This window comes from Panulirus ornatus, chromosome 42, assembly GCF_036320965.1.
Source record: "Panulirus ornatus isolate Po-2019 chromosome 42, ASM3632096v1, whole genome shotgun sequence".
Lineage (NCBI taxonomy): Eukaryota > Metazoa > Arthropoda > Malacostraca > Decapoda > Palinuridae > Panulirus > Panulirus ornatus.
This window is the reverse complement of record NC_092265.1, coordinates 9,722,261-9,746,157: the sequence shown is the minus strand read 5'-3', so window position 1 is coordinate 9,746,157 and position 23,897 is coordinate 9,722,261. Positions and strand designations below refer to the sequence as shown.

The following is a 23,897-nucleotide window of genomic DNA, read 5'->3' as shown; positions in this document are numbered from 1 at the left end:
CGACCAACCCTCACACCAGCTGAACATACATATAAACAGTTCTTTCGGCAGCATAAAACAGCCTTGCTCAGGCCACCGAGAGTGAGGGATGCTTCTATTTGTTGTCGCTTGTCCCCTTAGGTCTAGCTCCAACGAAAATGATAGCAAAGCAAAAGATGTCTACCAAGATAAAGAAATTCGAGGAGATACCAAGCTGACTATAAGTACCAGGGAAACAAGAGTAACCCAGAAGACACAGGAACCTCCATCGAAGTTGGTTCCAAGACAATAACTTGCTGGTCCCCTTTAGATTGAAGACGACGATCTTGTTTGTACTTCACAGTTCACTGGGGATGATCCCTGCTTTGTTATGATCCAGGGTGAGGGACTACAAGGTATGAAGGTTTTGTTGTGACGAAGATAAACTGCGAGGGAGTTCCTCTCTTGTGATGGAATTCTAGCTGAGGGGATTTAAGGTTAGGTGACGAGAGAGTGAGGTGAAGGAATGCTAGATGAGGGGGATTTAAGGTTAGGTGACGAGAGAGTGAGGTGACGGAATGCTAGATGAGGGGGATTTAAGGTTAGGTGACGAGAGAGTGAGGTGAAGGAATGCTAGATGAGGGGGATTTAAGGTTAGGTGACGAGAGAGTGAGGTGAAGGAATGCTAGATGAGGGGGATTTAAGGTTGGGTGACGAGAGAGTGAGGTGACGGAATGCTAGATGAGGGATTTCTAAGGTAAAGGGATAATGGGGATTTCTTAGGGACAGGGTCGTTTCAAGTGAACAAATTGTAAGCTTTGGGTTGTTGTTAAGGATGAAGACATCAGGAATGAAACCATTTACTTCTTCAAGACAACTTTATGATTAAGAAGTCATCTCCTCTCTGATCCCTTCTGACGTTCTATATAACGAAAAATAAGCGAATTCTATGGTAGGGAAGACGATCCATCACGATTTTACCATTACTGAACGATAAAACTAACCAAACTAAGAGATAATAGGTCGACTTGAGTCACTGTGAACCTGCTTGCTTCTCTCTCTCTCTCTCTCTCTCTCTCTCTCTCTCTCTCTCTCTCTCTCTCTCTCTCTCTCTCTCTCATTCCCTTTCCCTCCCCCTCTCTCTCCCCCTGCCTCATCTACTGGCTCCAGGCCCGCCAGCTGGACCAGTGAGAGCGTCAACTATGCGTAACTCTGTGAGATCAGCGTCGCCGCTGCCGCCACCACTGGTGCAATTACAAGGCCGAGCGCTGACAACTGCACACTGTATGCATTATGGGACGACAGGGAGTTGGTGCTTTGATTAAACTGGTGGCGAGGTATGTGGGTGTGTAGGGCTGTGCAGTGTGAGTATGTGGAGGGGAGGAAGAGGAGGAGGAGGAGGAGGAGGTAGGAGAGAGTGTGTGTGTGTATACAGTTAATGCGTAGGGCTGTTTAGTGTGTAGGTGAGTATATGATTGTGAGGGAGAGGGTGTATATCGCGGGTGTAGAGGGCTCAGGTCGGTAGGTTGAAGCTGTGTAGAGAGTGTATATCCAGGAAGGCTCAATATGTACATGGAGAGAGTACAGTCAATGTTTATAGATGGGGAGGGTGCGTACACTGTGGAAGATGGATGTGTTTGAGGATGGGATATACGTTGAATATACTGGAATGAGGAGACTGTTGAGCATCCTAGTTATAGGATGACGTCCAGTGTGCTGGGGTAGGAGCACAATCAGGGAAGTATGTGTGTTGATGCTGTTGAGAAATATATGTATATGAAGGGGAATGTATATGAAGGGGAGTGTAGATGTGGATTTCATATTTGCTAGGGAAAGTCTTCGATGAAAAATTTTTTGTATGTATTATGAAACGCATGAAGGCACAAGAGTAACAGTGAATCAATAACATTTTAAAAGTATGAATAGTATGAATGGTATGAGGGGCTTGTGGATGTATGAATACAACAGAGTTGGCACAGCTGTACTGAGGATGTGTATGTCTGACTGAGGTGTGTGTGTGTGTGTGTGTGTGTGTGTGTGTGTGTATGTGTGTGTGTGTGTATGTGTGTGTGTGTGTGTGTGTGTGTGTAAGTAAATGCGGATAAGTGAGATGTAAATAATTACGTGTATGCCAATGGCACATTGCCGTAAGTGGCTGGGTATAAGGGGCTTGTGGATGTATGAATACAACAGAGTTGGCACAGCTGTACTGAGGATGTGTATGTCTGACTGAGGTGTGTGTTTGTGTGTGTGTGTGTGTGTGTGTGTATGTGTGTGTGTGTGTATGTGTGTGTGTGTGTGTGTGTGTGTGAGTAAATGCGGATAAGTGAGATGTAAATAATTACGTGTATGCCAATGGCACATTGCCGTAAGTGGCTGGGTATTCATAGCTTCATCACCAGTGAGGAATTCCCTGCGTGTACATCATAAAGGGAAACACACATCTTGTTTTGTCACTCGACGTGACACAAGTACGATGGCAAGATAATATCCTCCGCCACTCCCCTGAACCGTTCCTCCTATTCACCAAGAACCTCCCTCCTGAACACCAGGCAAGTATTACACTCTGACACGTACGGGTTCCTAAGGTTTCGGGTCTTCAGGCGCTGAACATGATGCAGCGGGCGTTTTAAACCAATAAACATTTGAAATACCACGTCCAGTTCTTGACTTCATCAAAGATTTTTAAAACAATTACACTGACATATCGGGCTGTCAACCTGTCGGGATATCGAGTATCTGAATCATCCATAGAGCTTCCATATAACGTACAGTTAGAACTCGAACGCCTGGCCTGACATGATCACATTGTCTATATACGAGATTTCAGCTAAACTTAAAAGTTCGTTCCTTCTGTGTGTCAGATTATCCAACTCTCTCTCTTTTGAAGCTTCCAGGTGGGAATGAATGATATGCAAGATGAGGGTAAAAATGATGAATCCTCATTTCATGAGTCAGATGAATATTTAGGGACGTTGATGGCTCTCGTCTAAGCGTCTGATCCACCTGATGACGCTAAGGGCAATAATAATAATGATAATAATAATAATAATAATAATAATAATAATAATAATAATGATAATAATAATAATAATGATAATAATAATAATAATAATAATAATAATAATAATAATAATGATAATAATTATTATTATCATTATTATCATTATCATTATTATCATTATTTTCACTATTATCATTATCATCATTACATTCCTTCTTGATATCCAAGCTGTCAACATCATTGCAATCACCTTTATTTGTTAATGAGTTGCTATATATATATATATATATATATATATATATATATATATATATATATATATATATATATATATATATATATATATATATATATAAATATATATATATATATATATATATATATATATATATATATATATATATATATATATATATATATATATATATATATATATATATATATCATGTTAAATTCTGTCTATTCCCAAACTGAAAAGGCTAACCTCTCTTTGTTTTTCTTAATGTACTACGTATTAAAAAAATTCAGTAAAAAAGTAAGGAACATGGAAAGCTGAACACAGAAGTTCGTATGAAAATCAGATAATACGACATACGAATTGATTGTCAACAATCTCAAAGAAACTATTCACCAAATTCCCCGTCAATAACAAAAATAAGAACGGCATTCCTAGCATATCAAACTTTAAAAAAACGATGGCTGCACCGTTTGGCACTGACAGTTCACCTGGCAGGAATATGTCCATCTTGTCGCGGGGTCCGACAGTTTGACGTGCTAATAGGATTTAGTTTAGTCCCCCTTTCATCGCCATCCACTCCGCCAGTAGAAAACGTGTAGGTAATATCAAGAGGCGCGCTGTCAGACGTCGTCGACTTTATTGAAATACTTATCCTGTGTTCAGACTCTTATAAATGATCCAGTAGATAATCAGAAAAAAAAATACAGAACCAAGAAATTATACTATAAGAAACAGATGAAAATAAATAACTAAACACACACACACACACAGACACACATACACACACACACACACACACACACACAAGGAGAAACAGAAGCAGACACAAGTGAAATATATATATATATATATATATATATATATATATATATATATATATATATATATATAAGCAGAAATATCATACAAACAATCAAAAGCAGTGAAACCAACATATAATCTACCATACAGTCATGAAAGGACAAACAAAGACACAAACAGGAAACACTTAGGCATAAATAAGCAGAAAAAATGAGAAGCTCATTAAAAACAAGGAAAAAACATTAGAGTAAACTTAAAATAAAGACCAAAATAAAAGACTGAATGACGTCCAGAGAAAAGAAGGGTAAAGAATTTAGAAAACGAAACAGAAAACAGAAAACGTCTGCAAACAACGGACACAAAGAGTGTGTGTTTTCGCCTGGCTGATCATCCAGACACATACAAATACCAGACATTTCACGTAACACTCATACAAATTCTTTATCATCGCGCGCCACACACGACCATTCCTATGCAAATATAACGTGGACCATTTTCATGTAAATGTCTGGGGGGCCTTAGATGAGCAGTGTGTATATTGGTTATAATGAGCGTTCATCAGTGGCATTCATACAAGGTCAGACTCGCCCTGATATACACAATATGCACTCCATCCAGCAGGGCCCTTGAGGAAACAAACATTTGTATGTAAAGTCAATGTGTTGATGATACAATTTGGGAAGGAAGATTGAGTGATGCGCCTTCAAATATTCCCACCAAGTCCTCACCATCACTACAGGTCTAGGAAATTTTGAAAAAAAAGTCAAATACAAAAAAAGGTTGATATATGATATTTAAACACATGTTGTGTAAGGTAAATGAAGATAGATTATATGTATATACGAACCTTAGAAATAAACCATAAGTCCCCAAATACTATTTTCGAGAAAAATATTTCCTCCTTGAAGGACACAATCATAAAAGTTTGTTTGATTGGAGATATAAAACCTTACCTGCACTACACTGGCAAAATACGTCATGCAACCCCACCACGGAAAAAAAAAAAAAGAGGGAGAAACATAAAAAGTATGGATAGAAAATTGGGAAGAGTGTAAAATGGATTTGAAAAAGGCAGGGCAGAGGACAATATGGATGAAGGAAAATGGGAACAGCCAAGAAACGGGTAAAAAAAAAATTATGAAATATCTGAAACTGTAAATTTTACGACGATGTATTCGGTTTTGTCAACAGTGTGTGTGTGTGTGTGTGTGTGTGTGTGTGTGTGTGTGTGTGTGTGTGTGTGGAAATGTAACTATCTTGAATCGCTGTTATGATATATAGTTATAAGATGATTTAAAGAAGTTGTTCAAGTTATCAATGAGAGAGAGAGAGAGAGAGAGAGAGAGAGAGAGAGAGAGAGAGAGAGAGAGAGAGAGAGAGAGAGAGAGAGAGAGAGAGAGAGAGAGAGAGAATCAAAGACCCCATGAATAATGATCCAGGATAACCATTGGTGGACGTAATGGTTGACCTTCCCTGTTATGTGGTGGAGAGTGACGAGGGGGGTGGGATGAGACAGGTGAACACACGACTGGATAGTTCAAAAAGAGAGATAGTGGCGAGTGGACAGTGATGGATGATCAGTGACGTGGTGGACGGTGACGAGTGGGCAGTGATGGATGAACAGTGACGTGGTGGACGGTGACAGGTGGGCAGTGATGGATGAACAGTGACGTGGTGGACGGTGACAGGTGGGCAGTGATGGATGAACAGTGACATGGTGGACAGTGATGGATGAACAGTGACGTGGTGGACGATGGCAGGTGGACAGTGATGGATGAAGAGTGACGTGGTGGACGTGTGACAGGCGGACAGTGATGGATGAACAGTGACGTGGTGGACGTGTAACAGACGGACAGTGATGGATGAACAATGACGTGGTGGACAGTGATGAATGAACAGTGACGGATGAAGAGAGACAGGTGAGTGAGTATAATATATGGATCAAGAACATCGCCTAATTCATCATTATCCCCCCCATCATCATCCAGGTATATTTTTCTTTTCAAAATGAAGCAAATAAAATCTTTCAAAAAACATCGCTTGACAGTTAAACAATAACTAAATAATACATGCGAAAGAGAGAGAGAAAAAATAACCCTTATAGACTACGAAATAACGTCGGGTAGAGCGTACAAGAAGGACGTAAGCCTATCGTTCATCTAAACTGCATGAAATATATATTTACATATTTTTTCCCCCCTTGCGTAATGGAGACATTAAATATTTTACAACCGGAGTAATGGATCATTAAAGACAGGTTAATAAGACTATTATTATACTCTTACACATCGTGATGACTGCGACGGGAAGACCTTCAGAATATTCTCATTAAAAGTGATGGAAAATGTGAGTGTTGTTAGGAGGAGGAGGAGGAGGGGCAGGAGGAGGAGGGGGAGGAGGAGGAAGAAGAGGGCAGGAGGAGGAGGCACCTCCTTTGTCCTTCACACTCGAGAGGTCCCTTCTTTTATCCCTGTTTTATATATATATATATATATATATATATATATATATATATATATATATATATATATATACTCTGGTTTTGCACGATCATATTTGGAAAGGGTGGTTAAGTTTGATAAGTCAAAGAGTCATTTTGACGAAAATATCAACTCAAAATCTACAGAAGTAACAGTTCAAAATTCACATAACATTCAGAAGCGAGAAGTCAATAGAGTCTCCCAGCTGAAATGATTCTTGAGAGATCCCTAAAGACCATGGTTAAGGTCCAGGCAACGAGCTGGGGAGACCGAGGAGAGACGGAAGCGGTGAGAGATAAGGCGACAAGGAGAGATAAGAGATCGGTAGAGAGTAGTAGTGGCATCTGTGAAAAGTCTCGGGAAAGATGATGCGGAGAGAGAGATAGTGGGGAAGAGAGTAACACATAAAGATGGAAGAGGGTGACAAGGATGGCTCTTGAGGGATGGAAGGAACGTAGATAAACATGATTACTGGTGCGACGGAGGAGGAACAAACACAGGCAGACAGACAGACAGAAGTAAACATCTCTTCGATTGTCATAATATATGTAAATTTATTACTTAAAAGCAATGTGCATTTAGCCTTTGTTATGCCTACCGGGAAAAGTATATGTATAAGTATAGTATTCATAAAACAGCAGAGGGGATGTACGATGAATTGTTACCTGATATATACACGACAAAAACACATAGACTCAGTGATAAGAGGCGGGTGTCCTCCTCTGGGTAGGTCGACTGGAGCCTGGCTGGGTAGGTTGGTCGACCTGCTGACACGTCGGGGCCTCGCTTGTTCCCTCTCCCATAATGTTCCTGACGCGCCTGACGCTGGTGCGGGAGGGGACACACAGGGGGGGAGTCACGTAGCCTAATTGCGTAATTTTTTTCCTGAATATCCTAAAATGACACGACGGGGACTCACGTTTACTGTTGTCTCATCTCCTGGCTCATTATGCTGGTCGTGGCCGCCAGCTAGGGATTGTGTTCCTATGTAGCCTGGGGGGGTCTGTCCCTAGTCTTCTGTTGTGTTCCCTTGTGTCTCGTATCCTGCCCTCATCGTCCTGTTGTGTCCTTTATGTCCTTTGTCCCATGGTAAGCGCAGTGGGAGATTAGAGGACATGCTGCCTCCTCCCATGGTGAGCACAGTGGGAGACCAGAGCACCAGCCCCCTCCTCCTCCTCCCGCGTGCCGCATCGCCCCGTCCAGACTGGTGTAATTAATGGGAAGTTTTGTCATCAGCGTCAGTGTTGGTCCGCGTGGAGACTGGCGACAGATGACTGATTATACTGAGCTGCTGTTGATGTCCCTGCCTGGCCGCCTGCAGCAGCTGCCCTCTGCAGCTGCTGTTCTATCTATCTATCTATCTATCTATCTATCTATCTATCTATATATCTATCTATCTATCTATATATATGACCTCTAAATCGCTCGATGATACTCAGGACCCTGGGGCGACGCCCGTGCAGTGTGCTCCTACCACTGTCCTGACGTGATTACTTCGGCGCTAATTCACTTAGGTCCTGCTCGACCATTGATCCCGGCCGGCCGGCGACACACAACTTTTCATTACGTCACCACTGCTTCTCCTCCCCAGAGGGTCCTCAGCGGATGTCCTGTCTGTGGGAGTCCTGTGGCGGCTCCTGTCTGTCTGTGGAGACCTGCAGCGGCTCCTGTCTGGCTGTGGACTCCTGTGACGGCTTCTTCCTGGCCACAGTGTCATAACGCGGCTACTGTCTGGCTCCCTACACCCGTTCTAGCTGTTTAGAGACGCCAGCAATGGAGTCCTAAAAGGTTTTTGAATCTTCCTGGCTCTTGAGGGCTTCCTGCTTTAGATTATATGAGGGACATGTAATTGCCCTTCCATGGAGGAGGAGCAACAGAGAGGTACTCTTATAATTTTTTCTTTGACTTCGTACATAATTAACAAGGGATTCCAGGACTGGGTTTTGCTCTGGGTTTCCTACAACTTTTCGAAAGGATGTCTGGGTGTCTTATAGGATTATCTGGATTCCTAATGATCCCTTTCACATGACGGTGCGACCCTTAGGCTCTTATCTAGGATCACTTGAGTATGAGGGTGTGAGCGTTGATCTTTGGCTCAAATCTAAGATTATGTTTGGTCTAACAGTCCAAATGAGCAAACTACTATCTTGATTGGTAGTAGGCGTTTTCATTCCCCTTCGCCTTGTAACATACGAATACTTGAGGGACGAAAGTGAAGCAGTCAACTGATGAGATGGTCTGAAAATATCGTATCTCTTTTCAAGGGAAACTTGTTGTCAGTTCGTAACCATGAAGTCCTCTTCATCAGGTGCGACCGTATGATCCTCCATATCAATAGCGACCTAGTTCCTACGCCTGTGATAGGGCCAAGCCGCAGACATAGATTATAAACGCGTACCTCAATAACTTTAAACAAAGGGACTATGTTTAACTCTAAATAATTTCTTTCAGAGTTTTATCCGAACTGATTTGAATTTCAGACCAGTATTCCTAGGTCGTATAATACCCTAAAATGTGTGTTCTACACGCCAACTAGACGACCTAGCACTAGACACACGTCCTGGTCATGTCAGCGAATTCAATTTGCGACACGACCTGAGCATCGTAGTCCCGAGCAGGTCCATGTAGACCTCCGGTCGTAGACATCTACACCGGAGAAGCCTGTGAGATGTGAGGGGTCCTTCTCCCCAGCCCTTTCTCCCTACCTCCTACCCTCCTGTTCCCTACCTACCCCTTAGCCTCTCTCTAGCTCCTCCCCACGCCAATCTCGCCCTCACCCCAGCTCCTCCCCATCCCTGCCGGATATTAAATGCAAAGTTATCGCCTGAAATAGAAATCACGGTTCTCTTGCGTCGTTCCCTTGGGCCCTCAGCCCCCCATGTCTGCTCACAACAGGTCCTTGTTCGCTCTATTTCTTACAGTTCTTGCATTATCCTGTGTTGTTCTTACTATCTACTCTTAATGGTATATCAGTTCTCCCCTCACATCATCCACCTTACTATCCCACAGCCTCCCATCTCTTATACTTCCTTTCCTTTCCCTCTTGTGTACCGTGTACTCTTAAGTTCTTCAAATCCTCTCACTTTTCTACCTGTTCGTACATTCCTTTCCACTCCTTTGTATTCCTCCTTTCCTTACATCTCTCCCTCTCCTACCAGCTTAACTTCCGTCTTTCTATTCCTCCTATCTCTCCCGTCAGACGTCCATACTTACTCACATATCTTACAAAAAAAAAAGGTTGATATGCATAATAAATATGCAGTACATGAAAATGTGATGGATACAGAAATATAATAGAAACTAAAAAACTTATTTGCTTGATAAATAGGGTTGCTCAACCTTCGTTTCAGATGGTTATGGTGGCCTCCAGTTATGTGCATGTACAGGGATAGAAAAGTCGAGTGTAAGTTATCTTTTCCCGTTTTCTGTGACGATCAAGAAAATCCATCGCGGTCTTTATCAAGCTACTGGAGGGACGACGTTTAATTCTATTCTCATCAGTGGAAGAAAATGATGTTGATAAAGATGACAAAAAGAAGGAGAGAATAAATAAGAGGAGGATGCATGATACAAACCGAGTAGGAAGAAACAAACGAAGAGATTCAAACGAAGGAAAGAAGAAGAAAAATAGGGGAAGAGGATCAGAAAGAAAAATTTCGAAAAGTATGAAGGAAAATGAGGAATAACGAAGAGAAGGAAGTGAGGAGGGGAAGACCTGAATAATCAAATAATCAAGTTAACAATCAACAAGTCCAGCTGCTCTCTCTCTCTCTCTCTCTCTCTCTCTCTCTCTCTCTCTCTCTCTCTCTCTCTCTCTCTCTCTCTTTCCCCCAATGATGGCCGTGCCCTCTCAGGGATCATGGCCTCTCCCACACACGCTGGGAGAGTAGTCGGGAAAGGAAGTGTGAACCACAATATGGAAAAGAAACTAAGATGTAGATAGAGAGGTTATACCTACGAAATGCGATCTGATGATCCCTTATACATAAAGGTCTCACACCTCGTGATAAACTCTTGGATCCTTCATCATGTTTCTCTTAACTTCTCATTTTTTTTAGTCACTTTTTAAACATTTCCACTTATAGCTTGGCCTGAATAAGGACCACTTTATTTCCCTCGACAATAAACATTTAATTACGAGGGGAAAAAACTCATTGGAAGCTAAAATACACAAAATATCTATAGAAAATGGGAGTCTTACCATATTCACCATAGCACAATTAACAAAGCAAAAAATTTACTGAGAGAAAAAAAAGCGTCAAGAACTCGAGAGGTGTGACACCTCAGTCACCAGAGTGAATAAGAACTGAATAAAGTCTTACCACCCAGATGAATAAAGTCATTCCCCATGAATAAGATCATTTCACATTACTTTTGCACCTAAGGATCGAGGGAAAAAAATTACCAGGAATTACTCCAACCAAAGGAAAATAAAAGTAACAAAAATAATCCAAGGTGAAGGAACTACGACTCTTGTTGGCGAGAGTGGGAGAAAAAAAAAAGTTTAGAAAGATAAAGATAGTAAGGAAGAGATGCTTAAAGGGTCAGGAAAAACCTGGCCAGCTCAGTGGGAAAAGAAAGGCGACAAGAAAACCTGGTAACTCTTCCGTGTTCCGCCGCTCAGCTGTTTTCATTACCGAGGCTTCCCTGGGGAGGGGTTGTGCCATTGCTCATATTGGCCAGCTCTTGGGGGGCGGGCCGGGGAGAGAGAGAAACGAGGGGAGAGGGGAGAAAGGGAGATGGAGGGAGAGGGGAGAGAGAGAGAGGCTGACTGGGACCCACACACCTTCCTCCCCGAACCCAAGACCAACTACCAGCAGTACAACATTATACTGACCCGACACACCAAAGTGGCCGTCTGCCATACCGAGGTGCTTTAGGATAATGAACCCTACGATAAGCACGGCATTAGGTGATGAGAAGAGGCTGCATAGTCCGTAGAGTTAGGTGGGATATCCACGTGGGCAGTGGAGAGTCTGTGGGGATTATAGAGCTGTGTAGAGTTACTGTAAGGTGAGGTGGCATTTGTCATCTCTGTGTAAAGTTCAACCTGACGAAGGTTTGGGTCTTCCTTGGGTCTATGGAGAGTTAAAGGAGAGGACGAAGACCCGAGTGGAGGTTTGTCGTGATATGGAGAGTTAGAGAAGGGACTTTTTGTTCTCTGTGTCTCGGTAGAGTTAATGTGGGGGGGAGCTGGTGGTGCGTGAGTCAGTTGTTTGGAGAGTCAGTTTTCTGAGAAGTTACATGAGTTCGGTGTGGCTCCCCCGGTGCTCTGTTGAGTGCTAGAAGTTGATGTTGAGGAGGAGTATGTGGGGAGGCGTTCGACCCTGTAGGTCTAGCTAGTGTGAGTGGCATCATGGGAGGGAGATACTGGATGCTACAATGACAATTGTTATGTTATCATAATCATTATCTGCCAAGATAACTCATAGTTGTTGTGATGATCTTGGATGCATCTTTAATCATATCAACTTTATTTCGTCTTCTTCTTCTTCTTCTTCTTCTTCTTCTTCTTCTTCTTCTTCTTCTCCTCCTCCTCCTCCTCCTTATTCTTCTCCTTCTCCTTCTTTTTCTTCTCCTTCTTCTTCTTCTTCTCCTCCCCCTCCTTATTCTTCTCCTTCTTCTTCTTCTTCTTCTTCTTCTTCGTCTTCTTCTCTTCCTCCTCCTAATTCTTCTCCTTCTTCTCCTTTTTCTCCTTCTTCGTCTTCGTCTTCTTCATCTTCTGTTTCAATCATTCCTCACGCTCATCCTCTTTCCCATCTTTATCATTTACCTCCAAATACTCTCCGTATAATTGTTACAAAATCCTATCAATAACCCGGGATGGAAAAGGCAACGAGGGGAAAAACAAATACCCAAACAATGTCAATATTAAATGGTGTCAGCGACATATTCCTGGAACCAGCCGGACGGCTAATATTCTCTGCTACAACGTCAAGTCTTCGACAAACTCAGAAACATCCCAGACGTAACAGTGTCTCCCCGCTTACTGCTGCCTGCTAATGAAATATTCACTCCACTGTTTATCCATTATTGTTCTGATTTTACTTATGAATATGAAATGTGGGGCCAGAAGCAGGAATATTTAGGGAGAGGCAAGAAAGAAAGGGAGAACGGGAGGAACAGAAGGGAAAGGAGAGAGAGAGAGAGAGAGAGAGAGAGAGAGAGAGAGAGAGAGAGAGAGAGAGAGAGAGAGAGAGAGAGAGAGAGAGAGGCAGAAAGAAAAATAGTATTATCGATAGAGATTCCTTAGCTGGTCATTAAATCTAATCAAGTGTAGGAGTGAGGAGTTTGAGTCCTTAGTGTAAGGACGTAACAACAGCTGTACCAACAACAACAACAACAACAACAACAACAACAGAAGTAACAACAGGGGTGAGGAAAACAAAACCATCAGCAACAACAATAACAACACAAGAAGCATCATCATGGTCAAGAAACAAGAGCAGATGGAAGAGCCAATCTTCTTAAGTCTGGAACTACATGGTTCATCCTCCAGTTCAAAAGACCCGTTTTCTATCGCTACTGGAAGCAAGAGGCGGAGTAATACATCCATGAAAGACCCAAATGGTAACCAGGTGTTGTACACATTGTAGGCCAACCAGTCTTATTTCCAGGTCGTATTTCTAAGAATTCCAGGATCAGACTTCACCTTTCCATATTGTGGCATTCCAGGAATTTTGCTCCTCGTTCCTTGATCTGGCCATTGCGTTCCAGTGCCTCTGTCTGCAGCCTAAGAGTCAGGTTTGTGCAGTCAAGTTTTCCATTTGAAACCCAGTAACTGGTCCTTGCTTCCTAGCTGCTCAGAACGCAGTTTACTATCCACTGTTTTTCTTTCGTGTTCCATACTCATACCTCAGAGAAATGTACAAGAGAACACAACATCAGCACAGTTGTCTCAAAACCTGGGCAACACCAGTGGGTCACCTGACTTGGGTTCCTCAACACAATTCTACTGCTGGTGGGAAAACTCTTTGAAGAAAACTTCAAGTCCCAACTCCACAGTGTTCCAGTAATATTCTTAACCCTTACGATGGAGCATAAAAAACGTATGCCAATAAATGAGTAAATGAATGAATGAATATTGAGATGGTACCATATTCAGGTATGAGTATGAACAAAATAACCAGGCCTCAACTCTCGCTTTTACACAAATGTCAAGAAACTAACACAGAGGTTTAGAAAAATTGTCCCCCGCTTCCTCCTTCCACCGGCCCGTCGCCTGCTGGGGGGGGAAATAAATGAGGGGAAAATTAATGATGGAAATGAATGAGGGAAATTGACGGAGTAAATGGTGGTCCCGGAGAATCTCCGTCGCTAAGGATAGATGGGGGTCGGTCCCTCAGTCACAAAGATGGCGAACGCGTTACAGAGATGGAGAACTATGATGGAGGACAGGGCCAGCTAGAATGATGGTCGGTCACCGAGATGGAGGATCCGTTACTAAGTGAGATGAGAAATTGAGCTGGGAGGGGCAGTCACACAGACAGAGGACAGTAACGGATACAAAGTCACAGACGTGGAGGATTAAGACAGAGAGGGTCCGTTACTGAGATGGAGAACCAAGGCTGAGGGCCCCGACACCGGGATGGAAGACGAAGATGGATAGCCTAGAGAGAGAGAGAGAGGATGATGATGATGATGATGGAGGCCCCTTTACCGAGATGGAGGCCCGAGAGACAGAACATTAGGATGGAAAGCTCGTCATCAAGATGGAGAATCATAAAAGAGGCCACAGAGTTGAAGGATCCAAGATGGAGTCCCGAGAGAAGGCAGGCACGACAACGTAATGATTACCAGGATGGAAGTACTGTAGATGGAGGAGGTAATGGAACGTAGAGGGAATACTTAACACGCCTCAGTGGCTGTATACAGCTGGTTTAAATCTTCCATTTTCTTTTCGTCCCAGTGGGTAGGCTGGAGCTGGTTTTGCCTTGATGATTCTGGGACAAAAGGGGATACCTGGAGTTGGTTTTGTCCTTATGGCTTGAGGACAAGAGGGGAGGCTTGAACTGGCTTTGTCCAGATGGCTTTTTTAAGACAAGAGGGGAGGCTGGAGCTGCCGGCTTTCAATTTCAACAGGGGGGAAAAAATTGATTTCATTCCTGGCCCCCCAGATGTCTGAGATTTATAGAAATACCTGAGGTAAACAGACGTGAGCCTGTGATTAAAGGTCTACGTGAGATGGTTTGTACAGGAGGAAGTGAGGGGAAAAGTGGGGTAAAGGGAAGGAAGGGAGGGAAATTGAGTGGGGTGTGAGAGGAGTCAGAGAGCTAGAGAGGGGCTGGCGAGAGAGAGAGAGAGTAAGGAAGGTAGAGAGAATTGCTGAGAGGGCGAGATAAAGATAGTAAGAGAGAAAATGATAGGTCAGAGAGAGAGAGAGAGAGAGAGAGAGAGAGAGAGAGAGAGAGAGAGAGAGAGAGAGAGAGAGAGGAGGTGAGGAACACATTAATAGTAAGAAAACTTTCGTGTAAAGATTCTCAGGGTCATTTATCTCATCCTTTCAATTCCTCAATATAATCCATCTTTTTCCAGGCCTGACACACCCCAGATCCCTTCCTCCGTCTTAACGCTCAGTACCAACACAGTATCAGGATTGTCAGTCTTAAATCCCTCCAGTCTTAACGGTGTTGGTCCAGACTACTTCCAGAATCTATCACCTTAACTCTTTCACACCATTTCATCTTATACTCTTACGCAGCCACTCCTGGCGCCATCCCTGGTTCTCCTACGACGCTTCTGTCATCCCGTCTCTCTCCCCCAACACTCCTGCTATTCCTTGGGGTCATCCCCAGCATCTCTGCCAATCCTTGGCTTCCCCAACACTCCTGCCATACTCTGTTTCTCCCCCAACACTCCTGCCATACCCTCTTTCTCCCCCAACACTCTTGCCATTCCCTGCCTCTTCCCCAACACTCCTCTTCTCTTCTATAAACACCAGCCCAGCCTTACCAGATAAAGTCCCACCTTCCAATAAAGCCATTCCAGTTGACACTCTTTCTCTGACTCGGCCATTCACATCCCTTTCCCATTTTCTTCTCTGATATACTGCATATTTCGGCAATACATTTTCCTCGCGGCAAGACCTTGAGTTGGTCGTGGAGGTCGGCCATTACTCTTTAAGGTCAACAGAACTCAGGAGTCGATCCTTCCGATGCCCCTCACAACGCTGCTCCCGCCGCCCCTCACAACTCTGCCACCACCGCCCCTCGTAACCCTCCCGCCGTCCCTCACAACTCTGCCACCACCGCCCCTCACAACGCTGCTGCCGTCCCTCACAACGCTACCACCGCCCCTCACAACCCTCCCGCCGTCCCCCACAACGCTGCCTCCGCCGCCCCTCGCAACCATCCCGCCGTCCCTCACAACCTTGTCGCCGTCCCTCACAACGCTGCTGCTGCTGCCTCACAACGCTGCTGCTGCCTCACAACGCTGCTGCTGCTCGCCCCTTCACAACCCTACCGCCGTCCCTCACAACGCTGCTGCTGCTCGCCCCTTCACAACCCTACCGCCGTCCCTCACAACGCTGCTGCTGCCCGCCCCCTCACAACGCTGCTGCTGCTCGCCCCCTCACAACCCTACCGCCGTCCCTCACAACGCTGCTGCCCGCTCCCTCACAACGCTGCACGTTGTCTGTTGTTTTGCCGTGGGCCACCGACGAAAATGGTTGTCAAGATTGCCACATCTATAAGACTGAGGACTACACCTGACTTGCTTACCTCTCTGGGGAAGCCATGGTTGCCAGTGGGATTACTGGCACCTGATTTCTACCTCACATTCCCGAAAATAGGTTAAAGGAAATCAATGAGAAACTCAGAAATGTTCCCTTTACGTTGGCACCAGTGACCCGGCCAGCCGAGAAATATGAGACAGTCGGGATAAGGGTTCGGCCGCCTGTTGATCGGACTGGCTGATGCTCTTTCTCCAACTCTCTGAAAAGTATCAGATCCATTTCGTGAAGACATCCATCTTGTGAAGAAAGAATCTATAACTAGGAAATTTTGTTGGAGAGTATTAAAAGGTTTTTAAACTTTTGACTCCTATGTGTTTCCAAGAGAATCGAATTCGCTTTGTAGTAAAACGATTTCGTTTTCTTCAAGAAGTTCCAATAGATATTTTAACTTGTTCATTGATTCTAAAACCTCTCGCAAATATCCTTTATTTGTTTACCTTCCATCTTTCCTTTCCCCTCTCAGTATCCATCTGTCTGTCTGTCATTCTTTCTTTCAGTCTGTCTGTCTGTCTCTCTTTCTATCTGTCCGCGTCTGTTGGATGCTTTATGTACAAGGGTATTCCATGATACATACAACTATCATTTATATAATCTAAGTGTTAGAGGCAATGGGACGGGAGTGCTGGAGGAAATGCGAAGAAAATGTTTACATTGCTGTGGAGACCCAGTGAAACAAGTGTTTATTGGATACAAAGGAAGTGCATAAAACTCTGCGATGCCACTGTCTGAAGCTTCGAAATGTAAATACTGGAATCAAAGCGAATCCATTTTCTTTGAACCACTGGAGCCAGCGCTGAAAGCCATGCATAGCAAGTATTTGGACATCCGTCAACTAACCGCTCAGAAACTTGTGAGACTGTGTTGTTGGAAACCGTTTGAAGCGATAAAAAGAAACACTTGTTTCAAGTAATATAAAGTCAACGTCTAAGCTCATATGAATCCCCTGTTCAAAGCCATTTAATGCTGGTGTCCGAAGCAATGTGAAGCCGGTGTGTGACTCAGTGTTAAGCCAGTTCTGGTTCCGTATGAGGCCAGAGTTCACGGCTGTATGAAGCTCTTGAGAGTCGAGTCGAAGCTCAGGGTCGAGACACTGTTTATGGCAAGACATCCGGCCGAGATTAGACCATCAACAACATCATAGCTGCCGCGCCCCAAGATGGTCGTGGGCCCAGCGACGACGAGCCTGGCCCAGGAGCAATGTAATACACAGGTCGTCTTGGGTGTCGTTGTCTTGAGTCGTGTAGAGTGGAAGTCTGTTTGGTTGTCTGTTGTTATTTGTTTGACCCGCCTGGAGCACGAAAATATGACTTGAATACGACTGTACGACCAATGAGAACGATAGTACGACCCTTGAACACGACGATACGATCGTTTGGTATAATGGAGTGAAATATAACCTGACCCTTAATGGTCGCATCAAAGGTCAACCTAAAATACCCTAAAGGTCATGACGTCGTATTTAAGGATCGTACCGTCGGGTTCAAAGGTCTTCCCTGCGCATCTCGATCCTTTCATCGGACTTAACACTACTCAAGTCCAGGAATTAGTCGTACGAACGCAACCATCCGTGTTTACCCCACCAGAGAGTCGGTCAGAAATCCGGATTGTTATGAAGAACGGTCATGGATGTCTTGTTTACATTCTGCTCTCCCAGGAGCGGGGTCACAGCAGACTTACGGCAGCGGGAGGAGAGATAATATATAGCTGACCTCCAATGTTCATAACGATGTTTAACAATAGATGGGAGGATTATCTCCCTAATTAATGAGGGCGGGGATGATCAAAGTTAATATAGCGAGCATTAGGAGGGAGGGAGGGAGGGTGTCTCAGGGCATCTAATCAGTTAGGTTTAAGCTGAGATAAGTCGCCTTCAAATTATAACCCGCAGTGAACGCCGAGGTATTTATGACTGTTCCTGACTGAGGCTTGTGGCGAACTTACACATGGCAACATCAGGCTGGTTCTCTGCCTCATTTGAGATTTATATTAGAATACACTGAAACTGGGTGTATTGTATGTGGTGTAGGATACGGTAGGTGTTGTATTTGTATGCGCTGTGTGTATTATATGAATGTTTAGTGTATAAATATGTATCATGTTCTCGCGAAATATCTTTTATCTTAAAAGAGGCACAACTGATATATTTTTCGTGTTTTAGAAAAGGAGTTTCCAGTCTCGTCTTGCTTTGAGAAAACACCAGCCAGATTACCTCCTCCGTCTGGGTACTGGCGGACCGAATTGACATGTCCAAGAGAGTGGTGGTGAGGAGGTGTGTGGAGGGGAGGAACTGCATACTTTAGTTGTGTATGTGTGTGTGTGTGAGAGAGAGAGAGAGAGAGAGAGAGAGAGAGAGAGAGAGAGAGAGAGAGAGAGAGAGAGAGAGAGAGAGAGAGAGAGAGAGAGTGTCAAATGGGTGGAGGAGGTAAGGGAGTGAGGGAAGGGTAGAGATGGTGTTGTCTGTGAACACACAGGAAATGGAAAGCCAGTGTTTGCCAATGGAAGGAAAACAAGCCAGCGGTTCACATCAACTGTGGTGGGTAATGTTCCTGGGGTTGGAAGGGTGTGTGGGGAAGGAGTGGTGGGGTTGGGAGGGTGTGTGTGGGGAAGGAGTGGTGGGGTTGGGAGGGTGTGTGTTAGGCAGGGGGCAGGGAAGATAGGGGGAGTTGGAGGCTGATGGTGGGGAGGGCGAGTGGGTGGTGGAGAAAGGGAAGTGAGGAGTGAGTAGTGGGAGAGGAGGAGTGGGTGGTAAGGTTGTGGGAGAGGAAGTGGATAGTGTGGTGGTAGGAAAGTGGGAGTGGGTGTGGAGGGCAGTAGCTGGGGAGATGGTAGAACGGGTCAGTAGTTGGGCAGGTTGTGGGAAAGCGGATGGAATATGTTGCTTAATAAACCTCTATCTACCTACTATTTGTATGAGTCGTTGGATTTAAAGACAGGATCTCAACTGCGTGCTGAAGTGAACCTTTCTTGTACACTGTAGTTCTCAATTTCTTTTCTTATTAAGAAATGGAACCATTGGATTGTCAGCTCACGTAGGTATTAAACCCATGGTAAACACTGGGTAAGACACAATGGAAAAGAAGTGTATATCTGCAAGATCGATGACAGGAATATAATGCCTGTTAGCACAGTACACTCTGCCAGTGTAGTACAGGAAGTAGTGGTACAGCTTGGAAACATCAGTACAACGAGCAATACAGTAGCGCCAACCAACATAACACCTTCTGCCAACATAGTACAGCAGGCGATATAGCTTAATCTACCAGCTCGACACAGCCTGCCAACATAGTGAAGCCTGCCAACATAGTCCAGCCTGCCAACATAGTCCAGCCTGCCAACATAGCACAGCCTGCCAACATAGCCCAGCCTGCCAACATAGCCCAGCCTGCCAACATAGTACAGCCTGCCAGCATAGCACAGCCTGCCAACATAGTCCAGCCTGCCAACATAGTGAAGCCTGCCAACATAGCCCAGCCTGCCAACATAGTACAGCCTGCCAACATAGCCCAGCCTGCCAGCATAGCACAGCCTGCCAACATAGCCCAGCCTGCCAACATAGCCCAGCCTGCCAACATAGCCCAGCCTGCCAACATAGTCCAGCCTGCTAAGACAGTACAGCCTGCCAACATAACACAGCCTGCCAACATAGTCCAGCCTGCCAACATAGTCCAGCCTGCCAACATGAGACAAACTCGACCTAAGTTGATATCTAGCCTCATAATATACCAGTGAGAGGTAAAACCTTCCTCATGCACTTCCATCAACAGTTCTTATTTCCATATACTCGCGTCACATCATATCGTCAGATTCATGACTGAGTAGGTCGAACCGTTTCGAATATAAACCAAAGAAACACTCATCTCTGAATGCCTTACAAGTCTTTCTTGCTTGGAAGAAGAATGACTACTTTCTCATGACCAATTTCAGCCACGATGTGGTCCCCTGGTGTGTTCAGTCAACCTGTGACTGAAGCAATGCAGGTCAGCTACTTCAGCGCTATACTAAACTCCCACACTGTTTCCATCTTGACCCACGTCATATGTGGTATCAGTTCAGTAACTGAAGCAGCGAAGCCCGCCACTATCATTCATCATCAACTCTGTTATCAAGAAAATTGAACCTTCTGGTCCTTCTCAGTAGTGGTAAAAATACCCTGCCAACCCGACATAATAACCCATCTCATTCTTCTGCCGAGGTAAAAAAGACCCGTAAACCAATAGCAGATAAGGTTTATCTTTTCTTTTCGAAACATTTCAACCCACTAGCACAAGAATCTGATGATATGATGTGGCGATAGTATAGGAAATTGGGTTTTTTGATGGAAGTGCATAAGAGAGGGTTTACCCCGCAGTCCACCGCGATTATTTCGCTGTTGAATAATCGACCAGAAGAAGCCATTCCAGACGACATTAAATATTTATTGTGTAGATTGTGTTTATTGTTCCAGGGACGACTGGGAGAGATGCAACCGCTGGAATTATGGAAATACACTGCTGGAATTATGGAAATGAGTTGGGGGTCAAGCTTTGACGTACGCTCACTGGAATGATAACTTGAAGAACGATACTTGAGGAGAGATGATTATCCCATCGTCTTGGTAGATCACAAGGATGATAAAGTTTAACGTAGGTCTATGACGAGGTCTTGTTTGCAAGAACTGTTTGAGGTTCTCGACTTGTTACAGGAGCCATCTGCCCGCCGCCTGTTGTTTCCCTTTTGCTCCAGGAGCCATCAGCTTTCTCCCCTTTGCTACAAGAACCGTCTGGTCTCTCCCTTGCCACAAGAACCCTTGCTTCAAAAGTCGTCTGCTTTCTCCCTTCATTGAAGAGCTGTCTATTGTCTCCCTTGCTACAAGAGCTGTCTGCTCTCTCCCTTGCCAAAAGAACCGTCTTGTCTCTCCCTTGCCACATGAGACGTGTGCTTTCTCCCTTGCTACAAGAACCATATGTTCTCTCCCTTGCTAAAGAGCCGTCTACTCTCTACCTTGCTACAGGATATGGCTGTTTTCTCCCTTGTTCCGAGAGCTGTCTGCTCTCGCCCTTGCACAAGGACCGTCTGGTCTCTACCTTTAAGGAAGAAAAATGGTAAAATGTTGTGGCCATCGGTGGGAGAGATCTCGGAGAATCTTTGGCGCTTCACTGTGGAGTAAAACTCAATGTTTTCCACAACATTTAATTCCTGGCTGGGGATTTTATGGCGACTGTACGAGCGTGTGTGTATGTGTGTGTGTGTGTGTGTGTGTGTGTGTGTGTGTGTGTGTGTGTGCCCTTCATGATGGAGGGAGGAGGGACTTATTCACTGCTGCTGGTGGTCCCCAGCTCATCATGGTAGTCGGAAAAATTACGTTTCCCACTTTCTACCTCAAGTTTCACAGCGTCTGAACTATCAAGACCATACTTCACAAGTTATGGAGAGGCAATAAATGGCATCCGAGACACTGGCATTCATGTTTAGTGAATGTTCTTGTGGTTGAAGATATCGAGTGGGAAGCAAAATATCTCTTTCTTAAAACCACTAACTTTTAAGGTTGACATTTCCACAAAGCTTAAGAGTTTTGTATCGTATACGTCTTGTTGTTGTTGTTGTTGTTGTTGTTGCTCCTGGTTTACGTTATCCATTTGAGAATGAAAGTTTAACTTTTGCCTTCAGAATTCCTCCCATATCTTTCGTGGCAGAACGTGAATCTTGGCTTTTGCATACGAAATGGATAAAATTCGTTCCACATCTTTAGAATACCTATCATTCCACTTCTTTGAACATATTAACCTTCGTGTTTATTCTATCATTTCTCAGAATGATAGCTGTTTATCTTTCTATAATGAATAACCTCAACTGGTGGCGAGAACTTAATGATTTTCCCTACAGACAGAAGTGACAGATCAGCTGAACATTATAACATCTCTCTCCCTCTCTCTCTCTCTCTCTCTCTCTCTCTCTCTCTCTCTCTCTCTCCATGGGTTAATTCCCTTGCCAGTGGCTTTAGAGGGAGATAAAGATCGCCGCCTACAATGTGACTCTAATTGTGCATTTCAAAGAGGACGTCGTCTCCTGCGGCCTCTGACAGACAGACAGACGGAAGGACGGAGGGAGGGCCCGCCCGCCACGCCAAGCCCACAACAAAAACTCTGGCGCATTTTACTCGCCAGAGTTTTAAGTTGGCGCGACGTTTTCCGTATGGGCGGCCGTCAATGCCAAGATAATGAAGGCTTTCCAGTCTGCTCTCAGTCTGTCTGTCTCTTGCTTCGACTGTTCTGGTTTTTCTCTTTTTTTTATTTTCCTCCTCTTGGAATTTCCGCTCCTCGTTATATCCTCGTTGCATCCGTTTTTTCCTCCTCCCTTTTATCCGTTTTTCCTAACTTCTTTTTGTTCGGGATCTATCCCGTTCTTTCATTCATTCCTTTTCCCGTTCTTCTTCTCATTGTGTTGCATCTTCTTTGCAGGTTGTCTGATTTCCATTCTCTCCCATACATCTGTTTTTTCTCTCTTCTTCGTCATCTTCGGTCTTTTTTTTGAGTATGTGTCATCTTTTTCTATTCCCCTTTATCATTTTCCCCTCGGCTTCCACAGTGGTATACAGGCTTTTGGTGATGATAATGTGATAATTGTGATTGTGGTTGTTATGCAGTGGTGGTGATGGTATGGTGGTGGTGATGGTGCATTGGTGGTGATGGTGTAGTGGTGGCGGCGATGGCGTGGTGGTGGTGATGGTGTCGTGGTGGTGATGGTGTAGTGGTGGTGATGGTGTAGTGGTGGTGATAGTGTCGTGGCGGTGATAGTGTCGTGACGGTGATAGTGTCGTGGTGGTGATAATGTCGTGGTGGTGATGAAGTAGTGGTGGTGATGGTGTAGTGGTGGTGATAGTGTAGTGGTGGTGATGGTGTAGTGGTGGTGATAGTGTAGTGGTGGTGATAGTGTAGTGGTGGTGATGAAGTAGTGGTGGTGATGGTGTAGTGGTGGTGATAGTGTAGTGGTGGTGATAGTGTAGTGGTGGTGATGGTGTAGTGGTGGTGATGGTGTGGTGGTGGTGATGGTATTACGTATTGTCGAGTGTCACATGCGAGATGGAGAGAGAGAGTGTGTGTGTGTGTTTCTGTGAAGTGAACACCAGCAATCCACATGTGTCTGAGACAGAGAGAAAACACAAATACCTTGCCTAGGGAGTGGAACTTGACAACCCTTGTAGTTCTGGCTCACTGCGCCCCTGTCACTAACCTTCTCCAATATCCAGTCGGTAGCACCCCAGACAAAAAGAGAGAAAGAGCGTGAGGAAAGAGAGAGAGAGAGAGAGAGAGAGAGAGAGAGAGAGAGAGAGAGAGAGAGAGAGAGAGAGAGAGAGAGAGAGAGAGAGCATCAGAATCAAGGGAATGAGAAACTTCCAAATCTTCCCCCACTAAGCTGATAGCTTCCCTGAGTCGTGGACTTGGGTGGGGGAGAATGCAACCGGGTTCTGAGGAATTTCCCTGTAATGGCTGTGAGAGGGACGGGGAATTTTCTGATGCTAAGACCATCAGATTCCCCAAAGCGAGACGAAACTTTACTGAACGAGTGTGACAAAGGAAAGGAACATTTGCTTCCTCCTTTCCACCTGTATTGTTTTATTGATCTCCTAAGAGGAAGATTTTGTTCTTCTGAAATCTATGGAGTCCCACTACAGAGTGATATTACCCAGTGTTTTACACAATGTAA

General features: G+C 44.5%; 1 long non-coding RNA gene across 1 annotated transcript in view; it reads right to left on the bottom strand.

The window, feature by feature from the left end:
• Positions 1–23,897, bottom strand: part of LOC139762042 (uncharacterized) — a 327,050-nt gene that overhangs the window by 83,509 nt on the left and 219,644 nt on the right. The window lies entirely within an intron of this gene.